General features: G+C 32.3%; 1 pseudogene; it reads right to left on the bottom strand.

The window, feature by feature from the left end:
- Positions 1-12,689: 12,689 nt before the first annotated feature.
- Positions 12,690-13,417, bottom strand: LOC101278107 (protein BTG4-like; annotated as a pseudogene).
- Between the last annotated feature and the right edge of the window lie 1,103 nt (positions 13,418-14,520).

Below are 14,520 nucleotides of genomic sequence, written 5' to 3'. Positions count from 1 at the left end.
GGCTCTTCTGTGTTTCCATACAAATTGGGAAATTTTTTGTTCTAGTTCTGTGAAAAATGCCATTGGTAGTTTGATAGGGATTGCACTGAATTGGTAGATTGCTTTGGGTAGTATAGTCATTTTCACAATGTTGATTCTTCCAATCTAAGAACATGGTATATCTCTCCATCTTTTGGTATCATCTTTAATTTCTTTCATCAGTGTCTTATAATTTTCTACATACAGGTCTTTTGTCTCCTTAGGTAGGTTTTTTCCTAGATATTTTATTCTTTCTGTTGCAGTAGTAAATGGGAGTGTTTCCTTAATTTCTCTTTCAGATTTTTCACCATTAGTGTATAGGAATGCAAGAGATTTCTGTGCATTTTGTATCCTGCTACTTTACCAAATTCATTGATTAGCTCTAGAAGTTTTCTGGTAGCATCTTTAGGATTCTCTATGTCTCGTATCATGTCATCTGCAAACAGTGACAGCTTTCCTTCTTCTTTTCCAATTTGGATTTCTTTTATTTCTTTTTCTTCTCTGATTTCTGTGGCTAAAACTTCCAAAATGATGTTGAATAACAGTGGTGAGAGTTATGATACTGTTTTATAGTTTGGGACAGAGAGTATGCATATCATTTGTTAGCTTTATTCCTAGGCATTTAAATGCATTGATGTTATTATAAATTGCACCATTTGTTAAATGTGATTCTTTAGTTGTATATTTCTAGTTAAATTACTTCAACTGTAGTCTCTATAGATCTTGTTAACTTATTAGTTAGAATGGCAAAAATCTGTAATATGAAAATGTCCATTTTTCAACAACAAAAAACAAATTCAAAGAATCATAGCAGTACACCCCCCTTTTAAAAAAAGGGAACAAGTTTTACAAAAACTATCCCAGAGGTTAGTTTAGACATTGAACTTACCAGGCAAAAACTTTACATCAACTATTTTAAATATTCTCAAGAGCTAAAGGAAACCATTGAGAACTAACTAAAGGAAACCAGGAAAATAATTTTTGTACAAAATGAGAATATCAAGAGATAAAAATTATGAAAAGGAACCATATGGAAATTCTGGAGTTAAAAAGTACAATAATTGAAATGAAAATTTCACTAAAGAGTTCAACTGTAGATTTAAATAGTCATGAGAAAGAATCAGTAAACTTGAATATAGGACAATTGATATTATCTAGTCTGTAGAACAGAAAGAGAAAAAAAAAAAAGGAAAAGAAAAGTGAACAGAGAACAGAGCCTAAGGGATCCTTGGAAAATGACCAAGAGGACCAACATACATGATGAGAGTCCCAGAAGGATAAGACTGAGAGAAAGAAACTGAGAGAGTATTTGTAGAAATGGCCCAAGAGTCCAAAGTTTGATGGCAGGCATGAATCGACACAAATCAGCTATTCAAAAAACTCCATGTAGGATGAAAACACAAAAAGATCCACACCAAAGAACAATATCGGCAAATTGCTAAAGGTCAAAGACAAAGAGCATCTTGAAAGTACTAAGAATGAAAAAAATTGCCAGTGAAGATTTCTATTTGTGGCAGATCCTTCAAAATGAGGGATAAAATAAGACATTCCCAGATAAACTCCCTTTGCTTTTGTTTGTTAACATTGGACTTTCCCTACTATAAATATTAAAGGGCGTTTTTGGGGTTAAAATGAAGAGACACTAGACAAAAACTCAAAGCTGCATAAAGAAATAAATGTACTAGTAAAGGTAAATACATAGGCAAAGATAAAACCAAGTATTATTGCATTTTTGGTTTGTAACTCTACTTTGTATTTCCTACATGATTTAAAAGAAACATTCATTAAAATTAAAGATGCAATTTATGACAACATCAGCATAAATGAGTGGGCAGAAGTGTGTAGGAACAGAATTATTCCTAAAAGCTAAAATTGAAAAGCTAAATTGACACCAAATAAGCTACATTGTTATAAATCACTGATTTGGTAATCTGTTTTCTCTCTATCCCTCCATCATTCAACATATTTCCAAAAATCAACTTTTGGCTTGCTAATTTCCTTATTGTTCATTTGTTTTCTATTTCACTAATTTCTTATCATTCTTATTTTCATTATTTCCTCTATATTTTTCTTTAATTAGATCATTGATAATCAGCCTTCTTCCTTTCAAATATACACATTTGAGGCTGTAAATTGCACTATAAGCATATCTTAAGTTGAATTCTACAAAGTTTTATGGCATATTAATATACCTTCAGTTAAAATATTTTCTAATTTACATTGTAATTTCTTTCATATAAAGGATATCTTTTTGTACAATATTCACTTTCCAAATTTTTAGGAATTTGAACATTTCTAGTTATATTCCACTGTGATCTCAAACTATATTCATAATTATTTTGGGGGGAGTCTGTTAAGACACACTATAATGATATGTCTCCTGTACACTTTTTTAAAAAAGTAGTTTTTCAACGTTACAATCATGTTTTATCGTTGTTAATAAGGATATACCTGTTAACCATGTCGTATATATCTTTAGAGTGCCCATAAATTCTACACTAAGCTCCCCCTATTATTAGCATCTTACACTAATTAGTATGGTAGTTTTATTATAACTTATGAACCAATATTGACCTATTATTAAGTAATTTCCATATTTTATTTAGGTTTCCTTAGTTTTACCTAGCATCCTTTTTATTTCATGATCCCATCCAGGAATTAAATTACATTTAGCCATTTTATCTCCTTAGTTCCCTCTTGCCTGATAGTTTCTCAGGCTTTCATTGTTTTTGATGATCTTGACAATTTTGGGGTGTACTGTGCAATGATTTTGTAGGTTTCCTCCATTTGAATATGTATGATGTTTTCCTCATGATTAGAATGAAGTTATTTATCTTTTTTTGGTAGGTAAACCATTGAGGTAAAGTATCACTATAATCACATCATATCAAGGACAATGTCTATATATTTTTTAATCAATTTTATCTTGATTAATTTTACATGATACCTGTTTTCTATATTTTATTTTCAATGTTCTACATTCTTATATTTAAAGGTATGTTTTTTGTAAACAGCATATTTTAAAAATCTTTTAAGATAATCTTATTCATTTACACGTATTTTGTTCACTTAAATTTCTATAAGGGATTGTTATATCTACCATAATATGATTTCTCACATGAATTTTGTGTTTTTTCTGCTATTTTATTGCATCTTTTGCAATTGGTCATATGTAAAAGGATATATTAGACTAGGAGAAAGGTCTTACAATATTATTCTCAAGTTCCACATCAACAATCTAGATTAAAAAGACCAAAATAAATATAGAACATAAAAGGAAGAAAATAAAGTAGCAGAAATAAATGGAATTTAAAAGAGAACACAGATTTAGAAAACTCAACAAAGCAAAAAATTGGTCCTCAGAAATAACAACGAAATTGATAAACTGCTACCAAGACTGACAAAGACACAAATTACCAATATCAGGTCTGAAATATAAACAGCAAAAGTATAATAGGGAATATTATCAACAATTTTACACACCTAAATCTGATAACTTAAATGCAATGAACCACTTCCTGGAAAAATATAAAATTACCAGAACATATTTAATACAGAACATATTTAATACAGAACATATTTAATACAGAACATATTACCAGGACATATTTAATACATTATCTGATAAAAATCAGATAATGTGATTAGCCTTTAACTAAAGAATTTGAATTCATAATTTAAAAGCTCCCACAAATAAATTCCCAAACCCACATAATTTCACTGAAGAATTCTACCAAATGTTCAGTGAATTAGCATCAATTCTCTATATTACCTTGTAGAAAATAGAAGGAGAAAACACTTCCAATTTACTGTTGGACCCTATTTTCTCGATTCCAAATCAAAGACAGAACAAAAAGGAACAATGCAGGCTTATATCCACAATCAATTAGGCACAAAAGTCCTTAGCAAGATATTATCAAGTAAAATTCAGCAATATATAAAAAGGATTCTACACCATGATCAAGTGTGGTTTATACTAGAAATGCAAGACTGGTACAATATTTGAAAATCAGTATAACCCAACATATTAACAAAGATGTCCACTCTCAGCCCTCTTATTCAACATACTGCTGGAAGTTCTAGAGAGTATAATGAAGCATAATAGGGGAGATAAAAGGCACATAGATTAGAAAAGAAAAAATTAACCTGGCCCTATTTTCAGATGACATGATTGTCTACATAGAAAATCAAGGAATATACATTCGTAACTAATTAGCAATTCCATTCAGATCACAGAATACATGATATACAAAAAAATTATTTTGAAACACTAGCAATAACCACAAGTACACCAAAATTAAATACATTATTATTGCATATGCCTATGAAATACTTTGGTGTGAATATAAAAACATGTACAGGAATTGTATGCTGAAAAATCATGACACTGATAAGTCCAAAGATCTAAATTAAAAGGCACACTATTTTCATGGATGGGAAAACTTAATTTTAAAATTGTCAATTTTCTCCAATGTAATAAAGTTTTAGAGTAACTGCTCTCAAAATCAAAATTTTATTTTTACAGACATAGACAAGATTATTCCAAAATTATATGGAATAGCAAACAGCACTAGAATAGCTCATACAAATCTATGCAAATTGAAGACATATGTTCATAATAATCAAGATTGTGTGAAATTGATGGAGAGGTAGATGTAGACCAATGGAATTAAATAAAAAGCCTAGAGAGACACTGAAACAAATATGCCCAACTACATAAAAGCAATTCAACAGACGAAAGATAGTCTCAAAAGTAAAAGGTGCTGGAGGAATTGTACCTCCACAGGTTAAAAAAAAAAAAGAACCATAACCTAAGTCTCACCTTACAAAAGTTACACAAAATTGTTCATGGACCAAGATGTAAAACATAAGACTACTTCATTTTCATGCAAAAATGGGAAATATTTGAGATCTAGGGCTAGGCAAAAAGGTCTTAGATTTGGCACCAAAGTGCAAGATATAAAAGGAAAAACTGATGAATTGAAAAAAAAAAACAGCTACAAAATGGGAGAAAACATTTCAAACTATGTATTTGACAAAGACTAGTATCTAGACTATGTGAATAATGTATCAATAAAACTTAATAAAAGAACAAGAACTCCAATTAAAAATGGGCAAAATATATGAAGAGACTTTTGACTGAAGAGGATATAGATGACAAATAAGTACATGAAAAGATCTTCAACATCATAGTCATTAGGGAAATGCAATTTAAAATACCACAATGAGATAGCAGTATATACCTAACTGAATGGCTAAAATTTTTTTAAAAATTTAAAAAGTGTAAACACCAAGTGCTACCAAGGGTGTGGAAAAAACAGATCATTCTATACTGCTGGTGGGAAGGTAAAATGGTAGATCCTCTCTGGAAAAGATTTTGACTGAGTTTTAGGGTCATTTATTGTCTAGATTCCAGAAACAATCAATGCACTCCTTGGCACTTATCCCCAAGAAATGAAGAATTACTTTAGTAATTAAACCTGTACCCAAGTTTTTTTTTTTTTTTGCAGCTTTATTTATGTCCCCAAACTGCAAACCACACAGATGCCTTCCAATGAATGAATGAATGGTTAACCAAACTGGTACATCCATCCCTTACATACTTTTCAGCAATAAAAAGGAATAGATTATTGTTATGCACAAAAAATAAGATGACTCTCCAGAGAATTATACTGTGTGAAAAAGTAAATCCTAAAATATTAGATAGCATATTATTTTTTTTTAATCTTTTGAACTGACAAAATTGTAGAGATAGAGAACAGCTTAGTGCTTGCCCGATGTGGCTGTAAAAGAACAACATAAGGGATCCTTGGAGTCATAGATATATTTTGTATTCTAATTATGTTAATGCCAATATGCTGGTTGTAATATTACACTACAATTTTGCAAGATATTCTCGTTGGGGGAAAGAATATATGTGTTCTCTATTATTTCTTAGAACTGTAGCTGAATCTATAATTATCGTAAATTTTAAGAATTTAATTGAAGTCAAATCAACTGTAGTTTTTCACTCATTGATATACACCTTGATTGGACATAGGGTTCAAGCAGTAAGATTAGAGTTAGTTTCCCATATCATGTGCAGCATTTCTAGTTCCATTTATCAGAAACAGAACTTTCAGCTGCCACTGCCTATTTCACACCTACGGCAGAGCAAGCCCATGTGTTATCCACTGTTATGTTTCAATTTCTGTTCCTTTTTGTATGAATACTGTTTTTGAGCCCTACTCTTTTAGTTTATGCTTCTTAAAAATTAGTATGCTGTCTACCTCTGTTTCTATATTTTCATGCATACCTATGTCTATTTATCATACTATTTATTTACTATGTGATCTTCATGAGAAGTATCTCAGTAAGAAAATATTTAGAAAATTTCTTGGCCCAACACTCTTGCTCAGTGTGGCATATAAAGAAATGTATGTTGTGGCTAATAATTATCAGAATAGAAAATGTGTTTGTAATAGAGAGTTTAGAAGTTTAAAAGTTAGTTGCTTGAAATAAACAGTGGCTACTTGAGATACTGAAAATTTTTTACCTGTTTTCTATGTTTTATCAGTGTGGGTTAACTGGATGCAGAAATTTCCTTCCTGAACAACTGCTATAGACCAGGCAGGGAGCCGGATGAGCATAATTTTAGAAAGACATAGACCAGCAGCACTTGCAAGATTATGGAAACCAGAATTTGCCAACCATATGGCTGAGAAAATTCGCAGCAATAGTCGTAACATGGATCATCTCCATTGGCATTGGAAGAAATCCTACCCTTCTCTTTCTGATCAAATATAATCTAGACAAGGTGAAGGCACGGTACACCAGTAGAATAATATTAGATTTGTTACTCATTTTCTGGTATTTATTCAATAATTAAAATGTATTCATTCAAAAATATTTATAGGGTAGCTACTTGATATTAGATATCATTATAGATAATGGAGATGCAGGAATAAACAAAGAGGTTGTTTATTTTTGTTTACTATTATGGTGCTTAAGTATTATTTTAAGGAGATAATGGAATAGTGGTTAGAGTTTTTAAGGATTTAGGGGATAATGTGATAAATAGTATCTTGGTTGGGGAGGGAGAAGAGAGAGATGTTTTACCTAGTTTCTTGAAGAATTCTCTAAAGCGTTGACAGTTTAGCTGAAATCTGAATAAGAAGAATGGTCTCTTGATGAGCTCATTTGTGCAGAGTTATTTTCAAACAGAAGCAGCAAGTAAAATGTCTAACAAAATCTACGATTCTATTTGCATTCAGAATGTATTTTCACAGGGTAAATACAAAAAACCATTCTTGTTAAATTGTTACTTATTAAGAAAGATGGACTTTTCTTCCATTTATAATAGTTCCTCAGATATGTTTTTAGATGTGAGAATTCCTAATTGTGCCTGAGAAAAGTGGAAGGTTGCACTGCTGACTTGTCATCTCCCAATGTATAAATGCACATTAAGCTGCTATGTTTATTTCTGCTAAACTAATGTCCTAAATGCTAGAAACATCTTAGCAAAAAATGTGGAAAATTTGAGGCCTATGTAATATCTATAAGCAAACTTTTTATATTGTGTATTCTAAACTATGTTTATGTTAACACCTGCCAACATTTCCTCATTAAGCTATAAGGCGGTCTGATGAATATAAATCTTTCACAGGCAATTTTCTGGGAACAAGAATATAAGCCAATTCAAGAATGACATGGATACCTTCCATAAGGCTGATGTGTCGAACACAATTTTACAGGTTAATAGCTTACTCCACTGTTTTCTACCATACTCTTAAGATATAACTCACATCTAAGCATCAACTGGCATTATTAATCCATGAGATGGGTAACAGTGGAGGACTAGGCTAACAAACAGGTAAACAGAAAGGAAACAGAAAAAAACAGGAAGAGATGGAAGGAAAGAAACTTGAGTTGTCAATGTCAAGTGGAAAAGAATTAAAAATTAAGTGCTGCAAACATGCATGAACACATTCTAGCTGTAAAAAGAAATTAAACACAAAAGGGTATAAAATTAAAGAATGTAAAATGTCCTGATCACTATCCTTTTCATAGTTATGATTGCTGTTATTTTCCTAGACATTTATATTTCGTATTTTACATTTTTTAAACTCAGGAGGAATACACATATTTTCACTGTAAAGGTATTCTAACAGCAAAAGATGAAAAACAAAACCAAACACTGCCATAAACCCTTAATCACCAACCCTTAATTTAAGTTTCCTCGTAAGAGGTAACAATTGGCAACAGCTTGGGTATATTCTTCATAAGCTTTTCTATTCAACATGTTAGGGAATTTTGGATTTGGGGGATGTATAACTCCACATCTCTTACCTCTCCTTTCATACTTTATGTTTCTGGATCCTTTTTTTCTCCTGGATAATAGTACTAGTTAGATATAAACTCTAGTTCATCTGGCCTGAAAAATTAGAAGTTGAGAGAATCTATTCAGTTTTCACTTCACTACACCTTTTACGAAGTGGAAAAAAAGACACTAATCTAGATACTCATATAAAAATATAAATAATCTAAAAATAAAATATTAAAAAGTTTTACATAATTAATATTTTTAGGGAGCCATGAATACCTGAGTCTTGCCTTTACTCATATCCCCTACTCCCTGACTCTAGGAAATTCAGGACTATCAATATTCACAAAGAATAACAACATCACAATAATAATTTTGGAAATATGTTGTGAGCTCACAGCCAAAAGCTGTGAGCAAAAGCTCCACTGAGCAAGGAAACATATGTAAAGCCCCCATTTTTACTAAAGTTCATTAGGCTAAACTTCATTGCAAGACATTCATACTCCTTTCTCCCTCCTGTCTAACCCATACTTAAAATCATATTTCATTCTGGCCACATGACAGAGCTGTTGTTACGAAGCAGGATGACCAACTAAAAAGTGATGTCCTCAGTAGGCTTCTTTGGGCTTAATGGTTAAATCTATGAATGATCCCTGAGAGGTCTCTTGTCAAAGAGGAGATTAATTGCATAATAGGGAAGGCATGTCCAAATACTACTTTTTAAGTACTTGTTACTATAATTTTGGAAATCTTGAGCAAAGGCTTGGGTAGTCCAAGTATTGCTTCTCAAAGCATATACTATGTGTCAAGGTATGACTTTTAATGTATTAACTTAAAGGATTTAACTCTATTTTACTGTCTTTCAAATTATAGCCAACTAAATTTTCTAATATAGAGGGGCTTATAAGATAAATATAATGCAAAAAACTGAAAAATGACTGAAATTTTGAACAACTCCTACAAATGTTTAAAGATGCAAACTGAAATACTCTTCTATTTTAGGTAATCAAATTTATAGGTCCCTTTCATCAAATTTCTTCTTACTCTATTAGTCATAGTCAAAAGAGTCAATAAAGGATATGACTTTTCTCAGTAGCTGCACTGTGAATCATCTCCAAATGGAAATTATATGGTTTCTTCAACATCTCTAAGGAAGGGTTATGTAGACTTCTGTATCTTGACATTTTGAGAAGCATAACATAGAAAATTTGAAGTTATATTCTCTGAAAAGTATCTAGATATATATTATAGATTTATATTTTAATAGTAACTTAAGCTATGCTAAGAATGAAATTTGCCTGTCAAAGTATAGAAACCTATCAAGACTTGCATTTACAATGTGTAGAAGTAATGAAGTATCCATTAACTGAAGATATTTATCATAAAATTATTCTGTTTCAAAATGCAGAAAAGACAAACACGGATATTTGTCACTGAATATGACTATAATGGTATTTGCTTGGAGAAAATTTTGGATTGACTAAGACATATACTTACTAAAAAGAAAATCACACTAACAAACCTTAATAAAGTTATGCTTTATCAAAATGCATTAAGCAATATAAACTCCTGGTAGATTATCAAAGGCTCTGTAATCACAAAATATTCCCTGCGTAAGCAGTTAAGTTTCTTTAAGACTTTTAGCTGAAGAGTTTTAGCATTCAGTCTTCAAGACCACATTAAATATATTCAGATTACTTTTGGAATAGTTGTTTCAACACCTTCCTAGCAATGGTGAGATGACAAAAACCAGTGGTCCATCAGATACTCCTTGTTCACAACACTGTATAATGGAGTTTATAGGGTAATGCACTTCTCTCCTCTAAAGGGGAAGGCAATGGATCAATGATATAAAACTTGAAAACCTAAAATTAAAGTGCCATTTAAACTGAAGCTTTTAATTAAGTGCATCACTGGATTAGCCTTTTGAAAATCATTGCCTGATCACAAAGGCCATGACTCTTCATGGCCTTGAACTGCCTATGACTCTTCAATACATATTTTCCCCAAATGATCTGGGACAAATTGGAGCCCAAGTTCCACAAGGGCAGGTTTTCAGTATCTTGAGATGAGCAAAATAAGTTGCCTATTGATTATTTCCAGTTGAAGCTCCAAACATTGTATATCTAAGAGAAGACATTCCTATGTGCTATATGCAATAGATGACCTTAAAAAATCCATGAGTATAATAAAATGTTTTACAGCACCATAATATGTTGTGTAGCAACAGTATATAGAACAGAAGTGTTGCAAGTATGAAGAAAAAAGCATGAGATAAATTCAGGGTTACATTAGAAAAACCAAGGGCAAAGAGAGGACACGATTTATATAATTGCCTGTCTTACATGTCTTTACCGTGACTGATAGATTAAAATGTCTGTGATATTATGTATTTTTAGTAATCATTAATCAGCGCTTTAGTATTTTGAATATTTCTCCTTCACTTGACTTATCCAGGTAATTAGACACATTTTAGGGGTAAAGCTAAGAGGATATTGTGCATTTCTGCTTCCCTTTATAGGTACTGAGATGAGTCAATTTCAATTTGACTTCTTTCATCAGCATCTCCAACCAAGAAAGAAGAGCCACTACCAAGTTCTTTTATGCTTTTGTAACAGATGACCAGCTAACTCAGACTACTTTTTCCACTGAGGACAATTAAAAAAGCTAGGGGGCTGACACTTAAAGAAATTGGAAAGTGAACCATGCAGTGAAGAATCACCATGCATTCTACAAAACATTTAGAGAAGTAAATTCAAACAAACTTTTTCAGGAAATCTAATAAAGCAAACATTTTCTAATACTTCTGTAAGATCAGAATTATCCTGATACCAAAACCTGACAAACTATAGACAAATATCCTCCATGAACACACACAAAAATTTTTGAAAACCATATGATTATCTCAAAATGTGCAGAAAAAGGTTTTTAGCAAAAGTCAACATCTAATAATGATAAAGAGCACTAGGCAAAACAGGAATAAAGAGTTTCCTCAACCTGACAAAAGGCATTTATGAAAAATCTATACCTGATTTTAACCTTAATGATTATACTCAGATTTCACCCCAAAACCAAGAAAAAAAGGCAAAGATGTCGACTCAGTTTTCAATAGCTGTGACTCATGAGAAGTTTCTTCAAGATGCTGCATAACACAATTAAGTTCAAATAGACTACTGTCCCAATAAATCACTGAGAAAATTTCCCTAAAGAAAAATGCCCCAAGTGAAAACTTAAGTCCTAAGACCATTGTTTGCATCTGAGGTTCTGTGATTGGTAGAAAATCAGAAACATGTGTAGAATAGGGACAGTTCCTCAAACAAGTTGGTACCGAGCAGGCAAATATTAGAGATGCTTAGTCCATTAAGAAATAACAAAACATGTATTCAAGTTTCAGTTTTGTCTGTATTTCGTTGATTTTGAGTAAACCACTTAGGAGAATAGTATCCAAGCCCAGACTACCGAGACAAGTTTGTACCAGCTAACATTTATGCTTCCTTACTGCTCTAAGATTCTGTTAGGTAAGTAATCGGCATTTACATATGTTGATGGAACTAATTTCCCTAATCAGGCCTAAAGCTGAGCAGATGCTATTTCTCCTTTTCATTGCTTTTTCTCCTATGAAAGCATGTAATTCTGCCATGAAACTATGCTGGAAATATGTGGATTTACTACTTTAGAGTCCACAGTTGACCTTGTGACACACATAAAATTGCTTTTTTGAAAGCACCGAGGCTGCATAGATGAGGAAGGAGTTCAGCTCTCCTAACTCTCTTTATGTGAAAAGTTTATGGCTTTAAAAAAATGTCCTCTTTAGTTTTCAGAAAAAAGTTTTTCCAGAATCAAGCTTACATACAAGATCATATAAATATATACATATATATATATATATAATTTTACATTGATTTTGTTTGTTGTGCTATTCTATTTTTCAGAGCAATATGCAATCATATCTTTTATAACCATGGCAAAAATTTTAAGAGCTACAAAAGCACTTTGACTTACTAGATATATTTGTATTAATGAATTTCATTCGTTGTTAATTTGAAATATATAGGATGTTTATGCATTGTCCAAACATTTCTAACTGAGTCTAAGGACTTCATACTATATAAGCACTTTATACTGTATTTAAAATTAAAATAGTTATTTCTTTAAACTGTTACTTTTCATAATTCATCTAATTCAATATCTTTATTCTATTATCTTGTTGGGTACATTGATTAGTGTTATGCAAAAATTCATATAAAATCAAGTAAGAACTAAAATTAAGACAGTTATGATCTGTATGAGAGGATTTACCATCATGCACCCTACTCCATGTTGTGGTTATTTTTTCTGTTTCTTGAGCTTCTCAATCTTAGACTCATTTTCATTTTAGAGAAAATACAGCTGTTCGTCTGAGCTGTATCCCACCAAGTGCCCAGCCACTGTATTTTGTCTTGACCCAGTGGTACCTCTCCACTCTATGTATAGCAGCAGACCCATAGGGTTCTTATGCAACACATGATAAACATTTCCTAGGAGGCCCTTATGGCCATCACCATATTCTTTTCCTAGGGGATTTGGAACCAAGACTGAAAGAACTCTTTCAAGTTTTCAACCTGATAAACACTCTTTGGATTGCTGACTTTAGGAATTATCTGAGGTTATTTGTTACAACTTTCTTCACTGGAGGAAATGCTATAGGAGTAGTCCAACGCAGCTCTCTTAAAAGTGTAACTGATTTTTGGGAGAGTTCCCATTCCTCCCACCTGCCTTTAAAAGTAGCAATTACAAATGGATGGTTTTTCTCATCATACCTACAGCACACTTCAAAGTGAGCCACACATATGATCAGCTCCTTTGCAAGTCCCAGGTGAGAAGAATCACTTCATTCTCAGCACAAGCCTTTTATAGAAGGACATCTTTAGTCTAATTGCTTACCTTGATACACCTGAAACCTTACCTATTGAAGGGCTCAAGTACCAGTGACTTATTTATGTTTCAAACAAGATTGTTATCTGCTGTTCTACAAAGTCTTCTATTTGCTGTTTACTCATTTTATGTTTTTTCGCTTAACCTTATGACAAAGAAAACTGTTGCAATTTCATCTATCATGATTCAAGAAAAATCTGTGAGGATGTCAGCAAAAACTCTTTAACCCCAACAAAATGTGGACCAGAATTAGAAGACTAGATTTTCCAACTCTCACCCAAACCTCTATAACCTTTTTAAAAAATCACCACCCATTAGCCCTGAAATTTATGAGATGATATCATTCAGTTTTAAATTCACCAACCCATTTCTAATAAGTTGTTTATGCACATGGTACAATATTCAAATTTGCAAAAATTTATTCTTGAAAGTAATTAACCCTCAGTTGTCTCCATCTGCCAAGATGTCTTTCTTTGAAGCTATAGCTATTACAGTCTATGAAAGCAACACCCACACAAACACAGAGGCATAGGAAGCGATTATTTATTGATTTGTATTTCATTATTTCAAATTTTTAAGTTAAAAAATTGTCTTAAATCAACATTTTTGTGCACATATTTTCCATACATGTAAATACAACTTTAGAATAAGCTTCCAGAGATGGGATTATAAAGACAAAAGGCATATTTGAAATTTGGAATAGTACTGTAAAATTGACTCAACTAAAGTCAACTTCACACACACACACACACACACACACACACACATACATACCTTGTAAACCCATATGCTGTGTGTGTATTTTGCCCTTTTGCTCTGATACGAAAAGTATGATGTATTGCATTAGTTTTCTATTGATGTTTTAACAAATTTCCAAAAACTGAGTGGCTTAAAAACAATGAAAAACAACTTACAGTTCTGTAGTTCAGCAGTCCAGCCTGGGTCTCACTGGGCTAAAAGAAGATCAGGGTGTCAGAAGAGTTACATTCCCTTCTGGAGTCTCTAGGGCATAATCTGTTTCTTTGTCCTTTCCAGCTTTGAGATGAGGCCCACAGTCCTTAATGCATGGTCCCCTTCCTCCATCTTGAGTAACAACAGTTACATCTCTGCGTGCCTTCCTTCAACACTCACATCTTCCTTTGACTCACTCTCCTGCCTGTCTTTTCTACCTTTAAATACTCTTGCAATTAAATTTGATCCACCTGGATAATCCTGGGTAATCTGCCTATCTTAAAGTCAGCTGAGTAGTAAGCTTAATTCTATCTGCAACCTTAATTCCCCTTTGT

Source organism: Orcinus orca, chromosome 3, assembly GCF_937001465.1.
Source record: "Orcinus orca chromosome 3, mOrcOrc1.1, whole genome shotgun sequence".
Taxonomy (NCBI): domain Eukaryota; kingdom Metazoa; phylum Chordata; class Mammalia; order Artiodactyla; family Delphinidae; genus Orcinus; species Orcinus orca.
The sequence above is the reverse complement of the archived record's forward strand: the minus strand, read 5'-3'. Positions and strand labels throughout refer to the sequence as shown.